The sequence below is a fragment of the Neomonachus schauinslandi genome, chromosome 1, assembly GCF_002201575.2.
Source record: "Neomonachus schauinslandi chromosome 1, ASM220157v2, whole genome shotgun sequence".
Classification (NCBI taxonomy): Eukaryota; Metazoa; Chordata; class Mammalia; order Carnivora; family Phocidae; genus Neomonachus; species Neomonachus schauinslandi.
The window spans coordinates 185,379,497-185,401,050 of NC_058403.1; the positions used below are offsets into that span (position 1 = coordinate 185,379,497).

A 21,554-nucleotide genomic window follows, 5' to 3' on the forward strand; every position below is an offset into this window, starting at 1 on the left:
AGAGGTGCATGCTCTACCGACTGAGCCAGCCAGGCGCCACTCCCTATATACTATTTTGAAACCAAACCCCTTGTTTTCTATATTGGAACCTACCCCTCCTACAATATTTGCTTGGTCCTGAAAAAGATATTACAAGTACTATATAAGCTGATCATTACCAATCTATTGCAGGCTGTGTCTGAATATTCCTCCTCAAGGAAACATGAATAAGAAACAGAGTTGCAATATGAGACCTCTCCTTTAGGGAAAACATCGACGACTTCAGTCAGCACATAAGAAATACATGAGAACAGCAAATATCATGTATCTGTAAGTCCACTGTTAGTACTAAAGTCATTACATACGTGAGGGCTTCCACCTACACACCTATAAAACAGAGGTTAGTTTTGTGATGATTGGGGGAAAGAGACAAGTAGTTTAAAGGGCTCAAATTTATGAAAAAGACTGACATGATATGTAAGCATTAATGAACTTAATAAATTTTCATCAGTTCTTACTAGGCTCTAGGCACTAGGAAAACAACAGGGTTCAAAGGGTTAAGTTCTAACAGAGGAATATGACAACAATGGCCGGCGGGATCATTTTTCTGAAGAAAATTAAAGGAAGTTGAGAGAAAGAAATAGAATGTGACAGAAGTACTGTTTTACAAAGGCTTGTCTGTAGGGCTCCCTGGGAAGGTGAAGTTTGAAGAGAGACCAGAATGGAGTGAAGGAGCAAGTTATATGCTTTGGGGGTGGGAGCAGAGGTGGACGGTGGAGAGGGGCTCATGTTCCAGATGAGAAACACTAAGGGCAAGCCCCCAAGCCTGTTCCGAAGGAAGACAATCCTTGGGTCCTGCAACAATCACACACACACACACACACACACACTCTCTCTCTCTCTCTCTCTCTCTCTCTCACTCACTCACTCACAACAGGAGTATGTGATGAAGGATGTAGAACATTTCCTGACATGGCCTCCCATAGGCACAGTGTTGGAAATACTCTGGAAAGCACATTTGACAAGGGAGGAGGGGTTTGTTCTAGAACTAAGATGTGTGGACATATCCAGGCATGCATTATCTCCTTATGGAGGGAAACCTCTCTTCATCAAGGGAACATCTCCCTCTCTCACAACAGAGATCATCACACTTCCTGAGACTACCCTACAGCTGGAACGCAGTTGAGTTTCACACTTAACCGTGCCTCCTGTTACAGGCGAGAATCAAGAGAATTTCCTAACTGGTGCCTGGGAAGCCAGCAGGGCCAGATGACGAATTTTTTCTTCTCCTCATGGGTAACTAATAGGATTAATAGACAGCAACTACTTGTGATTGCTATTCAGGCAGGCCCCGGGAAGATGACTGTGCCCCGTACTAAGGACAGGCTGCAGAGGGGAAGAGGGATGGGTGAAGGGAAGAAGGGGCAACAACTTTTCACCCAATTCTGAAGCACTTTTGTTTAAAAATTGCAGCTTTCATACACCAGGTGGATAGCTAGTGTAATATCAACGGAGGCATATTACAAATGTTAACCATGTATTTGAGCAGAAGTCCATTCAAATGGAGACACACCAAACCGGAAGTGGTTAGGAGCAATCCATTAACAGGAGCTGGGGAGAGACTTTTATAGAGAAAAGGAGGAAGTAAGGAAGGAAATTATTGATTGGCTATAGCTCTCAGCCTCACTGGCTGCTTGTGCCTGGTTGTCCTTTGGTGTCAATTTCATAACCTTGAGGCGTTTATAGGCAACATGTGGTCTGTGATGCAGGCCACCATGACATTAGAGCAACCTCGGTCTAACAACCTCCTTGTTTAATTAATTTAATAATTAATTAACTAATTAATTAACCTAATGTAATAGCCTAATTTATTAATTAACCTAATTAATTAGCCTAACCTAATTTATTAATTATAAATATTTATTATTATTTATAATTATTTAACATGAGCCCCTCTCCACCGTCCACCGTCCACCTAATTTATTAATTATAAATATTTATTATTATTTATAATTATTTAACATGAGCCCCTCTCCACCGTCCACCTCCACCCTCCCACCCCCAAAGCATGTAAATTGCTCCTTCACTCCATTCTGGTCTCTCTTATAAATATTATTTATAACTATTAATAACCTAACCTAATTAATTAATCTAATCTAATTTATTAATTAACCTAATAGTAGGTTAGTAGACAACTAGGTCCATCGACAAATGAATCTGGATATTGTCCGACTTTTTATTTGCTTTGTTGCAACATAAGCAGAGAGTAACCCTTTAACCATCCTCTAGACGTTCTGCTACCACTGTCACATTCTTAACTTTGGAGAAATCCCAAACACTCCCCCATTCCACCATGCACGATCAACCGCATTTGCATCACCAGCGATGCACACAACACTTGGAACGGAGCAGGAGACAAGCAATTATCTGGTGGCTAGACTCCACGCAAAAGCAACACTCCCTTTGCAGCTGGAAAGCGGTGCTGACTGAGGACAGCACTAAGTCTAGATCACGTGTGGGACATCAAAGGCAGGCAATCACGGGAATTACAAGCACCAATGCCTTGACCTTTGGGAGCATTTCCGCCACTGGGAACCAAGTTAAAAACCAACTCACTTCCTACCATGTGGGAGCAGACTACAGAGATTCCCTGGTTCCATTCTTACAACCACTGAATTCTCAAGGAGCCATTAACAGCATTTACAGACAGATAAAAGGATATTTACAGAACCAGGCTTTCCCCAGGAAACGAGGTAGCCTTTTTGACTCACAGTGTAAAAGAAATCAATGAGGATCAGTTGGCTAGCTATATAAAACGTATGTCTGACAAAAAGGAAGGAGAGGTAGAGAGAGATGGTTTAAATCACCACCATATTCAGTGCATGGCAAAGGCATTCCCCGCCCCTGGCCCCCAATCCATTCATGGTGTCTAATTCAAATACAGTCCTTTCAAAACCTTCAAGGGGCAGAGGAAGCTGCTCCAGGCACCTTCCTTATCCATGGGATTTCTGTATCCATGGGTAACAGCTGAAATAAACAGTCAGCATTTACGGATTTTACTAAATGCAACTGGCATTTACATACTATCTCCTTCCCTCACTACTATCTGTACGGGGGATGACGTTACACTCATTTATAGATGAAGTTCAGAAAAATTAATTGTGTGTCTCTAGTTGATGTGTTATACAACTAGAAAATGATGCAGCTGAATGTCAAATCCAGGTCTGGAACGCAGTGCTATTTTCAGAGCACCACAAGGCATCTTAGAATAATTAAAAATAAATATCCATTCAATAATTGTTTTTCCCCTAATTTACAAACCTGACCAGTCCAAATGTATCTGTGTCCTTATGACATCAGCTAGGAACAACTTTCTTTTTTTTTTTTTTTTAAAGATTTTATTTATTTATTTGAGAGAGAATGAGAGAGAGCACATGAGAGGGGGGAGGGTCAGAGGGAGAAGCAGACTCATGGCTCAACAGGGAGCCCGATGTGGGACTCAATCCTGGGACTCCAGGATCATGACCTGAGCCGAAGGCAGTCACTTAACCAACTGAGCCACCCAGGCGCCCTAGGAACAACTTTCTAAGTTAGTCTCCTAAAATTGTCTCACTTTCATATTCACATCAAAATTACTGCTCACAAACCCACCCCCCCACCACATCTAGAAACCATCATTCATCCTGGACACAATGCAGGGACTTTTTGTTCAGCATCTTTCTTGGATCATCTCCACCATGCTGCCTTTGCCCCCTTTCTCCCCCTCTTCTGACTTATTACTGGCCAAGTTATGGGAGTGGAGCTGGGGGGTGGGGGTGAATCACAATGCAAGAATTCCATAAACTACTTCCTGCTGAAAACTTCTATTTTACTGATCGCTATGGGGCGTGGTTTGTTCCTTGCAGGATGTTACCACCTCCTTCATCAACGCCTGTTTGGGTTCTTCGCTTCGATCTGAAAAGCAACCTTAACTCAATGTCCCTTGTTAACAGGACACGTAACCAAGATTTGAAGAGGTGTGTGTTGAGTTCTAAGGAGTCCCCAAATCCTGACATACCAAAGGAAAACTTGCATGAGACAGGTGTGTTACCGAACTTCATACATGGCTCACACCAAGGCAGGGCGTCATTTTAGCAAGACGCTAAGGACCTGCAAGACGATGAGTTAGACACAGAGCAACTGCCAGCAACGTGGCATGTTCATCGCTTAAACACTCCATTTCATTCCAAGGTACCAAAACGATAATAGACTTTATTCTAATTGGATTGTCTGCAATGAGCCAATTTAAGTGCTAAATGCTGAGAATTATTCAGCCTGACATAGCAATGCACTGATGTGAGCTGCTGCAGGGCAGGAGGTTTGTGGAAAGTGTGAGTTCCCGGAGCATAATGAGGAGCTGCGAGTCTAACTTGGCAGACCTCCACCGCACAGACTCATATTGTCTCAACAGCTGCGGGGGACACAAAAAGCATTGGCTGCCACCTTGACCCGAAATGCATCTGCCATCAGCCAGTACAGCTGATTCTGTAGGATTCCAGCTCCGGCATCACTGGGATGAAGAAAGGTCGAAGGCTTAATAGGAGAACAGCTCAGAACACAAGAAAAAATTATCCACAAGAATGGGCACCATTCACCATTGCTGTGGTCCCATTATTTTGACATTTTCAGAATGTTGTAATGTTTAAACTTATAAAGGCACTGGCTGGAGTTTTATAAACAGTGATTAAAAGCTTGAGATCTGGAATAGAAATGGATCTACCGCATGCCACCAGTTAAATAACCCCAAGGCAGGTCATGTAATGTTCTTATACCCCATTTTCTTCATTTTTAAAAAATGGGCATGAAAACAGTAACCTAATTGTCACATGACTGGTATGAGGATTAAATATACATAGGAATTTTGAACATGTATGGAGCCAAATACAAGTTAAGTAATTAAAAATATATAATGGTTAAAAATTAAAATAATGTGTACTCATTAGTTTTTTTTCCAGAACAGATTTAAAGAGAAACAAGTAAACAAGAATCTATGGAGCCCCCATCTTTCACCTAAATTGTCACTATCTCATATTAGACATAAAAAAGTGCCCTATTTGAAAGTGAAATTTGTTCTGCCATGGCTTCACCTCTAGAAATCATTTATAAAAAACCCAAGAGGTCAGACAGATGGTCTCTTGGGTGCCATCTAGCACTAAAATTAGGATTTTCAAAATTAATTTATGACGATGATAATCTTGTTACTGAAATAATTTTTAATAGTGCCCTATTTCTGAATTGAATTATATTTTCAATAAATATTATGGCTTTATATATACAGCCAAAAATAAGTCTAGAATGCCATGAAAACCTCAATTTACAAATGCCAACAAAGAAAAATACAGAGCCAACTTTTAATGGCTCAAGAGGAGAATGTTCCTTCAGCTTCCTGACTGAAGGGTAAATTAAAATGTCTTCCATGTCCGATGTCAAATACAATGGACTCCATTTAGGCTGAAGGATTAAAGGGTCATAATACTCATGTCTGACTTAACGGTGCTGAGTATATTTCCTATTCATAGGAATTAACAAGAGATGAATCGTTTACTTGGTGACTCCACCCTCATATGTGCTAAGTCACACAGGCCCGGGCATATTAATTCCAGAACGGGCTGGAATTGTTCGTTCTGTACAGCTATGAGTTATAAATGCAACCCAAGCTGTCTTAAATTCGGTGTCACTATTTGGACTTTCCTCTATGATTCAGGTTCAGGTATTTGACATTAAGTCAAGTGATAACATTGTGCTTTGTAAACTCCGATAATACCCCTTACAATGGAGCACTTTTGCTGATATATTAATTTCCATTTACATAGACTATCTGAAAACAAACAAACAAACACTACCTGAACTTCTAAGAAACAACAAAAAAAGTTCCATTTTATGGCCTCACTCAGCAAAGGCTCAACAGATACTTCTGAAGAGGGATCCACAAACTTTATGGTGATGTCTAGCGAGAGGCCAGAGAATAATAAGATGATGACAAGCAAGATAGATTTTGCAGCTCTATTTACAGAACAACAACGACTTCCTCCAACTGGAAGCCGTCTCTTGCTCAGAACGGTAAAGAAACACGAATACTTCTACATTAATCAGGATTTTAGCTCAACTCCCCCGTCACTGCCATACTCAAGCCAAGAGGAGAGAAGAGAGAGATATCCTGAAATACTCAGAAAACAGCGAATAATTTTAAAAACTGTGTTCACTTAAATTATTTTGTAAGCAACAAATTCTCATTGTCAGAGTCAAACAATGTAGTTGTGTTTGGTGAAAAAAAATGCATCCCTTATCTTCTTCCTGATCCATGTCCTCATACTCTTCAGAGGGGACAGGATGATGTCCTAGACTTATGTATACCCTGCCAGTTCTTTTTCTGTAACATATATACCCAGGAAATCAAGCCTGCTCTGTAGAATCTATCTTTTATTTCCTTGATAATAAGTTAGGATGCAGATTAAGCTAATGAAACAGGGCAGAGATTTCTCTCTAAAAAGGAAAAACTAATGTCATTTGAGAATTCCACCTCCAACCATAAAGACAAAGACCGTTCGGACTTACTTATGAAGAATACTTTCAGATGCTTAAACGTGGAACAGGAAAATAAGGAGATGGGTAAATATCCCCCTCCTACACTGCCGTCTTCATAGCAGGAAAGAGACATAGACAGTGATGACTACCAGATGGCAAGGAATTGCCAAACATGGCTGAGAGTCCCCAGCACATTTCTCTAAAAATGAGCAGAGAGCAGAAATCCAAAGTTCCCAAGAGGGCACTGATTTAAACTGGCTCTTAAAGAGAAAGACTCACCTCCAAGAACGTCAATGAACTTGGTGTCTCACGCCAACATGGAATCACAAGGAAGAAATGGTATGTCAAGTGACATGAATCCCTTCCAACACAGGAAAGCTGGGTCAAAGAATTCAAAAAGCCAGAGGCCAATGGAATCTTTATCATGACCTTTATCTGATTTGTGATCCTGACGACAATTATGGGAACATCAGCCCAAAGTCCTTTCCCACTCAAGACAGATGCTGGAAGGGAACTCCAAAGGAGAAGAAAAGAACTCGAGGACCCAAGGTTTCCTTTCAGATGGGAAATAAACCAGATCCTTCGTGATTTCACTGTGAAATAAACTCAATTAGGCTGGAAAAAGGGGGAAGTTCTTCTTTTGTAATAGCACAGACACAAAAGAAAACTCTTTAGTAAACTTCTACTAATCTCTGAGAGCGGAGCTCTTCTGTAAGAGCATGCCTCTCAGTTTACAGGGCTTTGAGAAACTAAACATTCCCACCGGTGAGAAGAAAGCACCAGAAAGAACTAAAAACTAGGAAGTATTCCCTTAGGTTAGTAACATAATGGCATACACTCATTTGAACTTAAATGGACAGAGTAATGCTGATCCAGCTAAGGGTGATTTATTGAGGAATATGCTATAAATAGAAAGAAAAAAAAAGGGGCCCCACAACACTGGATATCCCTTCAGGAAGATCAGAAAAGCAAGATTATAAAGAAACAAAAGAAAAGAAACCCACATAGAAATACAAAACCTAGAAAACGCTTAGCAACTACTAAGCTCACACATCCATCATGGTGAAAAATGCAAATGTACCAGCAGAGATGGCTACCACCTCATAGAGTGTCTGTCATTTGGGAAAAGTACTCCTAGCTCTGGAATGCAGCCACCTTGTGCCCTTGGCTAGCGCTCTGGCACAGTGAACATCCTGCTCAGCTGTCCACTGCAGCCCTTCCCATGAAAAAATGCATGCTATTTGCAGCATGAAAAAACCAGTGAAGAGAAAAGACATTGGAACAAAAAGAAGTATTTGTAAATAGTGAAAAAAAAAAAAACACACCTAAACATCAAGCTAGGACTTGCTCTGAGTCCATGCAGTACTTTTCTTCCCCATAAACCAAACTACCCTTATCAAACCACTCTTGAAATAATTCTAGACTCTGCATAATTTAAATGCTTTAGAAGAAACCCCTAACTGCAGAGAGAATAAAGAAATGCCAGCCTCCCAATCTGAGCTCCCAATTGACAAGAATAAGGGGAATGAAATATCAAAACTATGCAGATTATTCAAGTATATCAAACAAAAAGGCAAAGGATCAAAAAAAACCAGTCATGAAAGTTTTGGAAAAGACTGCCAGTCTTCTGTGCACAAGAATCAATCATAATGACAAATTCTGATGGATTTTTTTTCTTTGCCTTTTTTTTTTTTTTGGTACATTAAAGCGTAATTCAGTCATGCTTAAGTGAAGTTTTGCAGTTTGAGTTCAATAAGCAAGCCTAATTCCAAATGATGCTGGGACACCATGGAATATAAACTCATAAATAACTTTTAAATTTAAAAGGGAACCAAGAAAACACACTCTCCATGCCATGCATGCCTATCTTTTTGGCGGAGTATTTCCCACCCACACGAAGAGAAGTGTTACTGCTTTGGCTTGGTTTTAGCAGCATTCAGGGGCCAAAAGAACATTTAAATGGAAATTACTTATAAAGAAGGGGTAATTCTAAAGCTGACTCTATTTTGTTGCATATTTTCTTAGAGTATTAAGAATATTCTTAGAAGCAAATCCTGTAAGGTTCAAAAACTACTCCCAAAAATAGTAAGAAGGAAGGTAAGATCCTGACTACTTGCTCCTTATGCCACTCACAAAAAGAAATTAGGAGGACATCAAAAGATGCACTCTGACAATTTAAGCAGAGGCAATTGAAGGCGTAAATCATGGCGGCGAAAAATGCACAGATTTACTGGCAGAGAAAGAAACGCAAATTGAAACAACTTTAAAGTTACACTTCAGAGCTATTAAAATACAATGAAATTATAAAACTCAATTTTGGTGGAGCTCTAGATAAACAGGTACACACTGCCTAGCAATAAAACCAACTTCAATCTTTCTAAACAATCTGTCAGCCTTTAATAAGAGCTGCTCAAAACCAGTAATTCCAAAGAAATAACTTGGGGAAAAAGAGAAATTAATTTACACCAAGAAATATCATATTTCATTATAAAGTAATGAAATTGAAAATGATGTAATGCTTCAAAATAAGGGTACAATTATACAAACCATGACATAGCAGCTCAGTATATAATGATACTTAAGCTAATAACATGCACACACAACCCTATTAAAAATAAACCCATAGACAATGTTAAGAGAGAGAAATGTATTTAAATATTATCTATTCAATCAACAAGAAAAATGCAATTAAATACATTTATGCACTAAATGTAAAAGGTAGACTCAAAGGTAGGTCCAGAGAGACTAATCAATCCAAATGTTTAGCAAAAATGAGACACAAAACCAAAGTGACAGAATTAGCATTTAATGTACATACACTTTTATCCTTCTGTCAACAAATGCTAATTCTGCTTCTATATCTCCAGTGCTAAGCTAGACGCTCGAGATACAGAAGAGAAAAATAGAGATACAGGTACTGACCTGATGGAGTTCCCAAGGGAAATGCTTTTGCTCCCACCCTTCTGCTTTTAAAACAAAACATTTATTAAATACCATTCAGTAAGAGCAAGAGTTTCAAAAAAAGAAGTAGAGGGGCGCCTGGGTGGCTCAGTCATTAAGCGGCTGCCTTCAGCTCGGGTCATGATCCCGGGGTCCTGGGATCGAGCCCCGCATTGGGCTTCCTGCTTGGCGGGAAGCCTGCTTCTCTCTCTCCCACTCCTCCTGCTTGTGTTCCCTCTCTTGCTGGGTATCTCTCTGTCAAATAAATAAATAAAATCTTTAAAAAAAAAAGAAAGAAAGAAAGAAGTAGAGGTGGCCATACGGGCCATTAAGAGACCTAACCTAGTGTGAAGAAGATCAGGGAGGCTTTCCTGAAGATGTCATGGAAAGCTCCAGGTAGAGGGAGGGCAGCCACAGGAGCAGAAGAACAGCCTGGACTGAGGCAGAGAAGGCCCTGGAAAGGTGAGGAAGAAGTCTTCTGTGGCTGGAACACAGAGCACCAGGGATGACCGGAGTCAAGGATGAAATCAAAGGCAGGCCTGGAGAACCAGCAGATTCAGACCTTGATCCTCAAAGCCAAGGGAAGCCACTGAAGGTTTGAAGCAAAGCAATGACCAGAAAGCGTTTGCTCTCGTTTGCAGGATCGCTTTGCAGGGAGGCAGGAGCTCGGGTACAAGCAGCAGATGGGGAACAACTGCACAGGGACAAGCAAGTCTAGAAGCTGTTAAAAGGAACCTCAGGTGGTATCTCATAGTCATGGAGTCTGCTCCAAGTACTGCAGAATGACTTCATGCAAACTTCTCCAACATAGCTCAGAAAACAGAGGAACCACCACGAGAAAAGAAAGGGAAATGCAATTTTCTTTTTTTTTTAAAGATTTTATTTATTTATTTGAGACAGAGAGAATGAGAGAGACAGAGAGCACATGAGAGGGGGGAGGGCCAGAGGGAGAAGCAGGCTCCCTGCCGAGCAGGGAGCCCGATGCGGGACTCGATCCCGGGACTCCAGGATCATGACCTGAGCCGAAGGCAGTCGCTTAACCAACTGAGCCACCCAGGCGCCCCGCAATTTTCGAAACAGAAACTGTGGGGGGGGGGGGGGCCTGGGTGGCTCAGTCGGTTAAACGTCTGCCTTTGGCTCTCAGGTCATGATCCCAGGGTCCTGTGATCCAGCCCCACGTCAGGCTCCCTGTTCAGCAGAGAGTCTGCCTCTCCCTCTGCCCCTCACCCTGCTCTTGCTCTCTCACTCTCTCTCTCTTAAATAAATAAATAAAATTTTAAAAACAAAATTAAAAAAATAAAATTAAATAAAAAATAAAAATTAAAAAAAAAAACCCAGAAACTGAATTGAATAGGCAATTTCCAGAAGGGAAAAATCTAATGGTTAGATATATAAAATGATGCTCAACTTAAGTAGCAAGAAACAAAGGGCAAAATTAAAAGAGTTAGTTACCATTTTAAACCCACTGGATCGGCAAAGATTAGAATATCAGGCAATGTGAAATATCGGTAAGATTATGTGAATCCCATACACAAAAGTCGGTGATGCACAATGGTACAGTCACTCTAGGAGGTGATGGAACAGACCTTTGTGAAATTCATTAATTACCAAACTCATTATATTTGTAAACCTCAAGAAACCCATTTTGGACGGAGGGATGGATACATACACAAATGTACAAATATATACACACATAAAGAATCATCTGCATACACATATTAGCAGGCTGGAAAGGACAAACTTAGCCTAAGAGAATAGCATCTCTACCTTCCAAGAAATACTTATGTGTAGGTTTTATCACTTGCTTGACCTCTGATAACAGGAAATCTGGAATCCTGGGTTACTGATCTCTGATTTTTCTACTGAAGAGAATGTGGACTCCCAAGTGCTCAAAAAATTATCACGAAACTGGCCAAGAAACGAAGCCAAGAATAGCCTTGCTATTTAAAAGTACCTGGTTATCAAAAGGGGTGGGAAAACCCATTTCGCTTCTACTCTTGGAAAACATAAAAGCCTTTTTTAGTCTTTCTGAGAAAAGGTGGCATTATTTAGTGAAAGAGCAAGTCAATGAATGGAACACCGGGAAATTGCACTTGGGACAGGCAGGGCAACGTTTCAGACCCACATCGGCTTCCCCGTAATGTCCAACAAATTCAGAGACCTGAGACCCTTATGTGTAAGCAGAAGCCCCTGAAATGATTTAAGTCTGCACTGAGAGCAACATAATTAATGCTCTTTCTCTTAATGTCAGTATTATTCATTTTTATGTAGATTGGTGGTAACTTCTGCCACACCAACAGATTCTCATTATGTCTGCTTAATTAAGCACATAAAATCAAATTAATTCATGTTTGCATTCTTCCTATCTGCCCTTAATTCCTGCAGAGAAGAAACAGAAGCAGAAGTTTCCAGGGTTTATTACTGTGCTGAGTCACTAAATTATACAGGATTGAACTGTGGATCCTAAATTACTCAAAACTCTAACCATGTCCTCCAAAGTTTACGTGTGCAGCCAGTGGCCTCCCAACATGGATTTCAAAAAGTTCATTCAAAAAAGTACCAGGGTCTCTTTTCAAAACTTACCAAAGAAACAAGTCCTTCAGCTTCACCACAATTGAGAAAGAAGTTCCCCTGACAGTCTGACTTCAGAAAAAATCAGAATAACTCAGGACTTTCCTGGGCAGACAGTGACCATTTGTATCCTCTTAATTACAAGAGCTGCGATGTGCACTTTGCCGCCGCCTCTGTAAGATGGTGCTACAGTCCCGGGTGTTGCAGCAACCCTCCCAACCAGAAATACCAATTCCTAGAATAAAGAATTTGTCTGTACCTCCCCTTCAGCACGGGGGTTTGCCCATAAAAAGACCTTCGATATAGATACTCTCATCCAAGAATGACAAACGGATCTCATGTTGACATGACTGATGGAGGCAGCTTGCAGGGCTGTGCTGAAAAGACCCAGGAGGTGCTTATCTGGGCTCTGCAGGGAAGACTGATCCACTGGCGAGGTCTTCCATGAGCACGGCGAGAGATGTGCCTGGAGATCCGGATTGAAGGCTTTCCAGTCACTAAGTTTTAAACTAGTCTTAGGGTTGAGAGTCACCCTTAAGCTTTTTCTAGTAACAGCACGAACCAGGCATACTCTACAATGAATATTTATTAGGAGACACCATTAATGTAAAAAAGAAGAGAGGGAAACCAGGAGGGAGGCAGGACCCATAGCATAGGGTGGCAATGTTACCCACAGAAACAACTGCTCAAGAAAACGCTCTGTAATTTCAAACTTTATGTGTTTAAGTTGTCCAAATCAAAAGTGCAATAATTTCATTTATTGGTTCAAGTAATTCTGTTTTCTATTAAGGAAGAAAAAAATACAGCTCTTTCCCAAAGACAAAGCTGAGCGCTTTTCTTAATGTTTTAGCCAGGAGCGAAAGCAGTCAGAACTTTAAAAACCTAATTCAAATATGTTAGCGTTCTACAACAGGAATACAAAACCATAGTTTTTAAATCCCAGGTCTTGAAATGTTTTCCTCAAATAGGCTTTCACTTTCTCCACGGGAGGAAAGAATCCCTCCAACTTTAATGAGGACACATGCAATTGTGGAACTAAATGGAAGCATAAAAAATAAAGCTACATATGTTCACAGCTCTCTAAAATGAAACACGTTGATGAAAAAATTAATATTTACGTGATTCTTTCTGAAGAGCATATTTTTGCTGAAATACAAAGGCCCTTCCTCCTGAAGACACGATGAATGTGATGTGAGTGTTACAATATTAAATACACTCCATGTTTTCTAGAGGAGAAATATTTGGAAAGTCAAATGGACAGAGATGAAGAGCGAAGAAATATTTGGGCTCTTATCTTAACTTGTATCGACTCAGTTGAAAATTTTCTAGTATTACCTCTGTTTATTCCACCAAAGCAAGACTGAATATCCTACAAAGTTGGACAAACATCTGAATGTGCTTGATGATTTCAGAAGCTCTGTCTTGAACGTGTGGGTTTTTCACTCTGATGCAAGCCCCAAAATGTGAAATGTTCTCAGAGATGCACTTAAGAGACTTTTGAGTCCTGGCAATTTGTGTTCAGTGTCCAACAGAGAAATGGATGAACTCGTAAACTATGCCAAGCAACAGTTAAAAAAACAGCTACACCTGAGAAGATGAAAGTTCAATCCAGAAAACGAAGTTCGGATAGCAAAGAACCCTGAGGATTGAAGAAAAGCATCAAAAGACGGTAAGGGAAGTGATCCTCTCAAGGACTTAACCAGACACTAGATTTGGTCTTCGCAGATTCTAATGTGACTCCTGGAAAGTGCGTGGCCAGACCACTGAAAGGTGGGGAAATGAGGTGCCTGGGTGGCTGAGTCGGTTAAGCGTCTGCCTTATGCTCAGGTCATGATCCCAGGACCCAGGAATCAAGCCCCGCATCAGGCTCCCTGCTCAGCGGGGAGTCTGCTTCTCCCTCTGCCTCTCCCCCCTGCTCCTGCTCTCTCTTTTTCTCAAATAAATAAATAAAATCTTAAAAAAAAAAAAATGGAGGGGAAATAAAGCTTGGAGTCCTGGGTTCACCACATCCTGGCTCTATGATCATAAGCAGGCCTCCAAAACCTCTATAAACCTCAGTTTACCCCCATGAAAGTCTAGGTGCCCTGCCTAGCTCTCATGGAATAACTAACATATATGTGAGTGTAATATCAACTGCATGGGTCAGCGCAGTCAGATGATCAGAACAACCTTCTAATTATTACATCTGGTTTTCAGTTATCGACAGTGTGGCAATCTTTTGAGCAGGGAGGAGCCTGTTCCTTAAAAAAGCAGTTCCTTTGAGGTCTTCTGTGTGCTGATAAAAGCCATTCCTTCATCAAAGTGCTGGAAAAGGCAGACAGCAGGAGCCAAATGTACAATTTTCTATCCATTTACAACTTTGCTCTTGAGCATCAAAAAGAAAAGTCTTTCTGATTAAAATCAAAGATCACTTTATACTTTGGTCATAGTTAACAATTTACTTTCCGGGGTTGAAAACCCAGCATAAAATTACTTGGTTGATTGGTGTCAGCCGAAAAAAGAATGTATGTGTGAAACGCCAATACACATATTTAAATGCCAACTGTGTTCATATATATATACCTCTTGTGGCTTTTACAGACTGGATTTACACCTTCTTTAAGCCACCTAGGGGACAGCTTTTGAAAAAGACTACATTAAAATCTGAGTAACACTCTCAATGCAGGGAAAAACCCAGCTGTACGCCCGGGGATTATGTAAGAGTTAGAGAACTGACCACAAAACTAGGTAGATAGGAGCCGGAGGCTTGTGGGCATCTGAGAGGAAAAGTTTTCCATCCTATAAAGGAGGTAGTCCGTAAAATACTGTATCACAGGAACTCTCAAAGGATCCCGGGAGGCTGCATCAGCGCTGCCCACATTTGCTCAGGCCTGTAGGGAGATGGTTAGTCAAATGACATAAAAAAACCCCACAGCAGCAGAAACCACTGGCCCTGCTTTAGAGGCAGAAAACAGAGGGTGTTTGCACTCCTTTCTCTTGGCACAAAATTCTTCCTTTTCATGAGACTTTCACAGTCTCTTGAGTCCCGAGGGGGGAAAAAAAAACAAAAAACAAAAATAAGCCAGCTCCTTCTGGATGGAGACTTAGCATCACAGCAGGGCCCAGTTTCAAGTGGTGGGTACCAGCAAGTCTGAGGCGGATGAAGGGCCCCACAGCTGCACTTGGGTGTTGGAACGAGGAAGAACAGGATGAGGTTATGCCAGAGCGGAGGCACAGAGCGGCAAGGCGGATCTGTCCTGAGTGTGGGGAAAAAAAAAATACCCAGAGCTCATCAGATTCTCTCAGCCCCAGCAGGAGAAACCGAACACCCAGATGTGAAAAAGACTATTTACAGAAGCGTCTCTTCCTGCCAATACCTGAATGACATCCGTTTTTCTGGCTGACAAGTTTAAGACGGTCCAGAAACGTGAGAAGATAGAACAGATACATATACCAAGGAAAGAGGTGGGGAGAGCCTTCAGATTTTCCTGACACGCTTCCTATTAGTAAAATATACAAATAACTGAGTAAGTACAGGACTGCCATGGGACCCAGCTAGAAGGCTCTGGACTTAATTTGTTTGAAAGAGAGAACATCCATGTGAGGAATTCAGTGTGAGGTGCTGATATGCATTCATAAAAGCATGTATCTGTGGCCTGCAATTCTTGTTCGCTGGGCTTCCTTCAGGAGCCTCCATCCCCATGGCTACAAGATTGCCTTGGGAGGGGAACACAGCAGAAGTGAATGCAAAGGAGCACTGGGGGGGGGGGGAAGTCTAAGAAGATTAAATTCCGTTCCGATGGAAGGGCTAGGAGAGGCATCGGGCAAGAGGTAACTTCCAAGCTGCCTGTTCATGGCTGAGGGCGGGAAATACCAGGTGCAGAGAACAACCAGCTCGGGGAGACTCAGGAGGTGAGGCATGGCAGGGGTTGAGAGATCGGAGAGAAGCTATCTGCTTAGCCAGCAAGCAAGGCACACAGCAAATGCAGGAGGGTAATGAAACTCTAAGGAGTCTGGCAGATCTTGCATGTGTGTATGCTACTGAGACAGTCAACCCAACGACATGGCCAAGAAAAGCAGGTCTCGCTGGTGGGAAAGAGAGCTGTGCACTCAGGGGGGCAATGCTGCTGGTTACTGAGGGACCCTAAGAGGTCTGTTATTATGTCCACAAGGTAGAGTACAATGTCTACCAGCACTAGGGTTTATGTCTCCTTGTTCACTGATATGTCCCAGACACAAAAAACAAGGTCAGATACGGATTATGTGCTCAGAAGAGATTTGCCAATTGATTAGGAATAAAACAGCACTGGGAGAGAGGAGTAAGGGGAGAGAGTTGATTACTCAGTGCTCACCATGTGTTCGGACACCACTCCCATATCACAGGTATGAAGTGCTATGGTTCTCACACATGTATGCTCTGACTGCTTCCGTTTTTTACAACTCACATCTTTGTCTCTCTGAAATCCGGAGAGATCCTATAACTGATGGCATCCTTAGCAATATGTCATAGTTAAATTAGTAATGAGACTTATTCCTTAGTGGTACATAAAAGAGTAGTAAGTTGCATACACAATGGTGAGTTAAAAGTGTCATTAATCATCTGCTTGATGAAATAAAAGTATTTAGTCATCTCAAGATACAGGTGATAGAGACTAGGGCTTCATGAAGTTCAGAGTGTCCTCTTGGACCTAGATGCACCTGTATCTAAGCATGCTCCTATGCCTGATGCCACTCAGCTCAGCAGTCCTAACATCAACACCACACTCTCTGGATGTTCTCCTACCTAATCCTTTCCCCACAAGCCGGTAGAAAGATTCTCTGAGGGCACCCTGACAGCCACGCCAGCCCTCTTCGATCTCAATCCACGTGGGAGACAGAGAAGAGAAAAGGCTCTCTCTCTGCAGGCTTACAAAGCAAGTGAACTGGTCAACATGGGGTATACCATCAGGGTGGGTGAGATAGAGTCAATCCACACTGGGTGATAACCCGTCAATCTGTGTAGACTTAACACTTTCAATCTCTATACCAACCTGGTAGGAAAATACCTTCTCAACCAATCTGTTCTTTATTGCCATGTTTCCTTACAAGATAAAAATCTTCATTGAGAAAAAAGGGGGTGGGCATAAAAATAAGCAATCATAACTATGAGGTAATAGTATTCTAATATGTTTTGTTAAACAGATTCCTTTTGCTTTTTAATAGTGCAAGTATCTGGCAATGGTATCAATGTTTTAAAAAAATGAAAGAAAAAGGCATTCTACAAAAAGTGAATCCTCAGGGCACCCAGGTGGCTCAGTTAGTTAAGCGTCTGACTCTTGATTTTGGCTCAGGTCATAATGTCAGGGTTGTGAGATCGAGCCCCATGTCAGGCTCCACACTGGCTGTGAGACATGCTTAAGATTCTCCCTCTCCCTTTGCACGTCTCTCTCTCTCTCCCTTAAAAAAAATAAAATTGAATCCTCACTTTATCTAAAACAGGATGGTTCTGACCCCAGGAGCAGGTGGTCACCCTAGGAGAGCAACTGGCAAATTGGCTGATCTCAGACACAGTGTGAAAAGGCTCTAAGATTCCTGGACTGAAGATTCTGGGATGCTATTAACACTTAGTCTGGTCTCAAAAGACAGTGCAAAAGGAGACCACTTCTCTATGGGTTGAAGGATCTCCAGCTGAAACTAGGAGGCATATAAATTGTGCAGATATCACATGCAGATTTACCCTCTGAGTTATAGCATCCAAGGGACTAGTGCACTACATTCAAAGTTTTTCTTATTTCCAACTCTACCTGATCTCAGTGTACATCACCCAGAGTGAGCAACTGACAACACTATCCTATCATCAACAGTCAATATAGACAACCATTGATTAAGACAACACTTTCCTGTCATCTGCAGTCAATACAGACATTCAATAACATTTTACAAAACAAAAATTTTAAATGGAGGCTGCATTCCAATTCAACTTTCTTTCCCGTTGCCTTATAAAAACACATTGTAAATAACCACATATTATCATCACTCTGTGTAGGTTTAGGTACCAAGAACTACAAACGTTCACTGGAATCATCACAAAATATAATTTAAGAGAAAATCCCACGAAAGGTAAGCAATACATACAGATACATTTATTGGTTTCTGGGTTTAACATGTTTAAATGCAGACTGCTCCAGGCTCTGAGATCCACAGTCATTCACCTGGTTTGCCTTCTATTTCTACAAGGCATGACTGCCTTTATCTTAGATGTGATGTTCAACTGTGTGGGGTAGGACCCAAACTAAGAGTATGCAGGTTTCCACTGAGCTTCACAGCACATCTATGAGATAGTTGCTATTAGCATCCCCAGACTAAAGATAAGGTAACAGAGGGGCACCTGGGTGGCTCAGTTAGTTAAGCAGCAGACTCAGGATTTCAGCTCAGGTCAGGATCTCAGGGTTGTGGGAGCGAGCATCACATTGATCTCCATGCTCAACATGGAGTCTTCTTGAGGTTCTCTCCCTCCCTCTGCCCCTTCCACTGCTCAAGCTTGCGTGCTCTCTCAAATAGATAAATAAAATCTTAAAAAAAAAAAAAATAAAGATAAGGTAACAGAGGTTAAGTGAGTTCAGATCCCTTGCCCAAGGCCACAATGGGTCCAGGACTTGTACTTGGCCAGTCCAACTCCAGAACAATTATTCTATATGACCACCTACATCTTTTTTTTTTAACTACAAAACATGAATATGGCAACAATTGCCTAAACTAACATGTTCTCAATGCCCGTGGAATCTCCCCTCGAACCTGATTTTTGTTGCCACCTCAACAACACCGCCACTGATTTTTGAGGTGAAAAATGAGTTTATAATCCATAAATCCCAAACTGACATCATGTACCTCTGCACTAATGGGCCTCCTTTTGTCTCAGCCTTGGAGAAAGGGTGGTTTGGCAATTGCACGATGGCAGATCTGAAGGGGAACAGATTCGGGAACTCCTGTGGGGATGCCTGGATGACAGGGGAGCATATTTTGCATCAGGGGGCGGGACTAACAGTGTCTTCACCAATTCTGCAGGTATGCATCAATTTACAGACTTCTAACAGATCCACAGATGTGTCTGTGACAGGAGGAGCAAGGCTCTAATTGAGAGACTGGGGGAGGGAGGTTGAACAACACAGCAGCAGTGGTAAAAGTCATTTATTTTTCTAATTAAATTCTCAAATTGGTGGGAGTAGCCTATTAAAAACACAAAACAAACCAAATGGGCAAATGTGGATTTTAGAGGTTAGCATCAGCATTATTTTTAAACGATGATACAGATAAAAAGAAGACATTACAACCTTGTGTTGTTTTCTTATTGCCTCCAACTCTGGGTTCTGGACATCATGATACCATGTCATCTGATACTTATAATTTGAGACAATGCACTCAACAAGACTGTTTGTGTTTAAAACTGTGTTAGAAAATTACATTTCTTTAAAAAGGCATTTAGAGAGCAATTTCTATTTGCTAAGTGCTTTCCAGTTTTTTAAAGTAATTCTTAACAACAACCATGTAAAGTGGGCCAGAGTTTTATCCCTTATGCCTCCTCTTTTCTTTTCTTTTTTTTTTTTTTTTTAAGTAAGCTCTATGCCCAAAGCGGGGCTCAACCTCATGACCCTGAGATTAAGAGTCACTTGCTTTACTGACTGAGCCAGTCAGGAGCCCCATATGCTTCCTCTTTCAAAAGGCTGAGTCAAGGAAGGTATAAAAAGGTTAAGTGCTTTACCTGGGGTTGCACACAAAATTGGTAGAAGAATCTAAAAAGCTGTTACAGCTGTTGCACCTGAAGTGGTGATTTCATCCCCGTGGATCCCATTCCCCTTTCAGCTCCATTTCAGAATTTCCTGGAATCTTTGTCTCAGAGAATCCATACAGATTCCCAGGCCCTCCTACAAACGTACTGACAAAACAGGTCCTGAAAATCTGTTCACGTAACAGGAGGGCTCCCCAGGTGAGTCTGCAAGGCCATCCAGTTGAGGACCTGCCACTGGTGGGTCTTCCAGAAGCACCCCCCGCCCCCACATTTCCCCACAGGCAGGACTAGAACATACCAAAGCAGAAAATGGCAGCTCTCCTGCAGGAAGGTGCCTTTAACAACCCATTAGATATCACTTTCAATTCACGGGTTTTCATCATGTTCACTCTCAAAAGCAATGGTTTGGGGCATTTTGGCCTTTTTCCTGAAAAAAAATTCCCCTTCAGTTCCTTTTACCTGATAATAGTAGCAATTCCATTTTGGCATTCATTCTACAACCACCTTCTACTTTTCATTTTTCTTCCCTGCTAGAATTGTCCACACATTCCATGTCCAGCAACACCATGACCTGAACGAGCCACCACTGATGAAGAACTTACAAGGTTCCTAGGGACTACGCAGTGGTTGACTTGTATTATTTCATTTTATGCACCTGAGAGAGATGTTCCCATTTCACAGACTTTAAAAAAAAAAAACTTGTAAAAGGTTGAAAATGTTACCCAGGGACCTACTATTATTAATTCCCAGAAACTGGGTTCAAGCTAGATTAATTTAACCCCATAATCAATATAATCATTTTCTATTTTTCTCAGTTTTTTTAAAAGTTCCTCTTTTGGCTCTCTATTCCTCTGTTACTTAATCACTTTGCAGCACATAAACCATCAAGAGAAGACCATATAAAGTCTTTTATATGTCTTTTACCATATAAAGTCCTTCTCCATAAGCTTTGGCCAATCCAAAAGAGAATCCTTTAAAAAATCATATACTGAAGAATGACAATACCTGCGAATAACAATGCAACGTGATATGTCACACCTATATCCACTGCCAAATCAGAAAAGCTATATTTAAATATGAACTCAGATGATTCAAACATATGAATTAATAGTACCTACTCCAACTTTTCTGGCCTGGACTACCTGAAGCATAATTTGTAGACATATAACAAGAGAAAGTCAGAACAAGAGGAAGACAGAGAAATAAAATGGGCATGAGAACAAACAACGAAGCAAGTGCACCTCTGTGTAATGCTTAAAAAGATGTAGGCTTCCTGACTTCTTCTATAAACCCAATGTCATGAAAATAAAATGTGAAATTTAAGGATTAAAAAAAAAACATAAGAATACAATCTTCCATATGAACAAGCTATACAAAGAAAATCATGATCATATCAATTGCTACAGAAAAAGCATTTGACAAAATCCAATGTTCATTCATGATCAAAATTCTCAGGAACTTAAAAATAGAAAAGAATTATCCCAATGTGAAAAAGCATCTACAGCACAGAATCTACTGGGGTGCCTGGGTGGCTTAGTCAGTTAAGCCTCTGCCTTCAGCTCAGGTCCTGATCCCATGGTCCTGGGATCCAGCCCCTTGTTATGCTCCCTGCTCAGCAGGGAGTCTGCTTCTCCCTCTCCTCACCCCTCCTCCCCGCTGGTGCACATGCGCGTGTGCATGCGCTCTCTCTCTCTCTCCCTCAAATAAATAAATAAATAAATAAATAAATAAATAAATAAATAAATAAATAAATAAA

General features: G+C 41.2%; 1 protein-coding gene across 2 annotated transcripts in view; it reads right to left on the bottom strand.

Annotated features, from left to right (window-relative positions):
- Positions 1-21,554, bottom strand: part of PTPRG (protein tyrosine phosphatase receptor type G) — a 701,884-nt gene that overhangs the window by 356,168 nt on the left and 324,162 nt on the right. The window lies entirely within an intron of this gene.